This window comes from Petaurus breviceps, unplaced genomic scaffold, assembly GCF_028583685.1.
Source record: "Petaurus breviceps papuanus isolate PSGF00001 unplaced genomic scaffold, PetGlider_PUasm1.0 90701, whole genome shotgun sequence".
In the NCBI taxonomy this organism is placed as follows: Eukaryota; Metazoa; Chordata; class Mammalia; order Diprotodontia; family Petauridae; genus Petaurus; species Petaurus breviceps.
Window position 1 is genome coordinate 10,202,281 of NW_027187316.1, and position 4,118 is coordinate 10,206,398.

Genomic DNA, 4,118 nt, shown 5'->3' on the forward strand with positions numbered 1-4,118 from the left:
CAGCCAGCGGCTAAAACCTCGGGGTCGTGCGGTTGTGTGGGGCTTGGCTCCCAAAGTGCTGTGCTGGCCCCTTCCTGCCAGCCTGCTGGACTGTTTTCAGTGGGAGGTTACCTTATCTCTGTCATTTTGTGGGTTCTATAGCTCCAAAGTTTGTCTAGAGTCATTTTTTACATGAATTGGAGGAGGTGGAACCCAGAGCCATATGGAAGTCCTGTTTCTACTCCACCATCTTGACTCTGCCTCCGAATCTACATATTTCTTGAGGGAATATCAAGACATTGAGTGGTCATGGTCTGGAGTCCTCCTGCTGCTTTGTCTGGGTATTGCCTTCTTCAAGAATCATAGGGGCAGCTCTGACCAGAGAGTTACAAACATTCAATGGCTTCAAGTGCTCTGATCTCAGGCTTTGTCCAATTATTGCACTCCTGGACTTTGCTGGCTCTAAACCTTTCCTGAGGTCTTGTCAAGGCAACTGCTGTTTAGGGTTGGAAGGGACCATAACAGTAATTTGGTCCATCCTCTTTCCAACCACTATTTTCTAGTTTAGGAAACTAAATCCCGTAGAATTTGATCTCTTAGACCAAGGTCATACAGCAAGTAATTTGGGGAAAATCATTCCTTTATAGTTCAAATCTAACATGCTTCTTCTTGACCTCCTCAAGCAATGAGGAATCATTTCTTTGAACCACTACATCAAATTTTTATATGTAGCATACACATTGTGTATTAACTTATATTATTAATTATATTTTCATCTGGACAGGGATTATGTACAGTATTATACTTTGTATGTCCAACAACTCCAAGCAGGGTGCTGAGTAGGGAGTAGTTACTAAATAAATATTAGTAGTCTGGCCAATAATTGGCCACATGGGGGCATTACCTGCTTACGATATTCTCAGTTAACATAAGGACTGACTAGAATTGTCAGTTCTCTTAACAAACCATCCCACCCTCCTGAGACTGAGAGTTCTTTCTGTCTTCTTTTTTCAGCAGCTCTGGCCCTGACAGATGATCCCTGGGAGGCCCCTTTCTCAGACTCAACCCCCAGAAATGGGTAATGGGTGGTATTCATGAAATACTCACCTAGAAAGGTTGTTCAGGCTGCAATTATGAAGAAGGTCAAGGTTCAGATAGATATCAATCAAATTACTGATCCCCAAGGATGGAGTTATTGGGAACTCCAGGGGCCAGGACAAGCCAGGCTGCAGGGGAGATATTTGTATTTTTTTTGCTTTTTGGAGGGGGGAGGGTAGGGCAATTGGGGTTAAGTGACTTGCCCAAGGTCACATGGCTAGTTGATTTTTTTTTTTTAAAGCAATTGGGGTTAAGTAACTTGCTCAAGGTTACATGGCCAGGTTTTTTTCAGTCCATTACCATGCAAACATGAAGACATAAGAAACTGCATCCTGGATCAGCCTTTTCTCCAGCACAGTATCAACTTCTAAGCTGCTTCTTAAAGACAGATGGGAAAATCCCCTTCCCCACCACTCCTATTGCATGTTTTTGATAATGTCTAAGATTGGATACCAATTACCTCATCTTCATCAAAATCCTTCCAATCTCACTTGTAAGGGGAAAACAAGCAAAGCTTATCCCCCAGTGACACCAAAGTTAAAATGAAATTGGCTATTTAAACATGGCAGTGAAAATTGTAGCATAAAAAGCCTAAGGTTTGATGGGGAAGGTCTAGACTCTTCGGCCCTCTGCATCTGCTTTTGGGATGTGAAGAAAAAAGCTTTTGAGAAAAAACCAACTTATGTTTGTTTTGTTTTTTAAATGTTGAAAAGCATAGGAATAAATGTATCTTTCCTTAGTGTGGCAAATAGTATCTATCTAAAACCAAAGGACTAATGTTAACTGTAATAGAGCAAGAGCACTAGAGGACATTCCAATTTTTCAAGGATAAAGAAAGGTCTTCACTTTTTATCATGATTGTTAGAGAAATACTAGCTTTTCTTTTCATTCTATACATTCATTTGCTTTTTAGTAGTGTTTCTTGTAAGCAACAGATTGTGAACCTTTCTTTTCTTAAGCAATTTTTCACTCCTTCCAGTTGTATTGGATTGCTCAATATAGCCACATTTAAAGTCATGAGAGTTAGGTTTATATTTTCTGGTTGTGAAACTGCTGGTACTACATATGTCAGTCTCTGTTGCAGACACTGCAGGTAAATGCTAAGCATCAGCTCCTCAGAGATCCCAGGCTAGAAGTACAAGGGAAGTACCCTTCCCTAGATGGTTTGGACTAAAGCGCTGGTTTTGAGCATTTTTGTTTTTTTCTTTTGTTCACAGCCCTTATCACAGTCTCTGGTACACTGTGATCACTTAATAAATAACTGCTGATTGATCTATTTTTTGATTATGAGTGGGACTACCTGTTAGTCAAATGGCAAAGTAGGTGAAGCTGATGTTCAGGGTCGCCAAATCCTTTTTCTGTTTTCTAACTCCTTCCTTTGATCCACTTCCTTAAGATTTATTGCCATTGCTCCCTGAGACCCCAACCAATAGCTCTTCATATTTTCTTTTCTTTTTTTGCTTTTTTGGAGGGGGGGGAAGGCAGGGCAATTGGGGTCAAGTGACTTGCCCAAGGTCACATGGCTAGTAAGTGTTAAGTGTCTGAGACCAGATTTGTACTCAGGTCTCCTGACTGCAGGGCCAGTACTCTATTCACTGCACCACCAGTCACCTCACTGTTCATATTTTCATCTTTAGTATTTTTATTTCTGAATTTCTAAATTAGTACTTTGTTTATTTCTGAATTAGGAGTTTTCCTCCTTCTAAATTAGTACTTTGTACAGTTATTTTTGCTTAAAAGTATTTTAAAGCAACCATGTTTCTAAGGCTCTTTTCCTGTTATTGATAACCACCCCTCCTGTTTGCCAATTCTTTGCCCTGTTTTAAAGTTTTAAATTTGATTTTCTTTGTTCCTTATATTTAGTTAACTATTTCTTCCCTTCTTTTGCTCCTTGCATTTAATCAGTAAGTGCAAAATCCTCCATCTCTGATACTTCAAATTCAGCAAATATATATACCCTTTTGTAAAAAAGGTTTTATTTTTTCTATACCTTAATATTCTTCCCTTAATGTGTATTTTCAATCCCCTGATTCTTGGTGTGTATGTATATTTATTCCTTCATTTTGTATTCCTCAAGAAATTAAAGCTTCAAAAATGCTTAGTTTCAGTTTCCTCTTCAAATCAACTTTTTAATGTTACTTCCAATGTAGTTCTTGCCTCTTGTTCCCTCTTTTCTATTGTGCCTCAGTTTTAAATTATCAATTTCTTTTTTTTGACACACTTGAAAAAATTATTTATTAATTTTTCACTTTTCATTACAAAATGTATATTGTCAGCAAGTTGAATAACCTACCTGCCTTTTTATTTATGTATTTTTAACCCTTTGCTTCAGGGACTCAGGATCTCCCTATCACTAATTAAGTGTCAGGAAATACTTAGTGACTGGAACCAAGAGGTCATCATTTTGCTATTTGTTTCCTTCTCTCAAATAAAGTATCAGTTCTTTTTTTTTTCTTTTTGGATGGCAATTGGGGTTAAGTGACTTGCCCAAAGTAACACTGCTAGTAAGTGTGTCAAGTGTCTGAGACAGGATTTGAACTCAGGTCCTCCTGACTCCAGGGCCGGTGCTCTATTCACTGCACCACCTAGCTGCACCGAAGTGTCATTTCTTAAGGGAGGTAATGCAGGCAGAATCATTGTCACAAGGTAGAAATTAACTGATGTCCCAAATCACTCAGTCCAGTTCTATTCCTCTTACTCCTTGTGATCTTTTTTTTTTTTTTAATTTGCCATGCAATATCCTCTTTGAATCTTTGCCTTCTCACCCTTCTGGATTCCAGGAGCCCTAACAACTCAGGTGTCTATTTTCTTGAGGAAAGGTGTTGACCACTCTCTCAGAGGAATTAGTTTCCCCCATGGTTCAAGATGTCCCCATGAACCAACCTATTGTAAATTGGACACATCACTTATTATGGAATATTTCTCTTCCCCTATGCAGTGCTCTTTACTGGAATCCCTCTTCCTCTCTATAGAGTTGTGATCTATTCCTCTCCTCCTCTTTCAAACTCTCTCTCTCTCTCTCTCTCTCTCTCTCTCTCTCT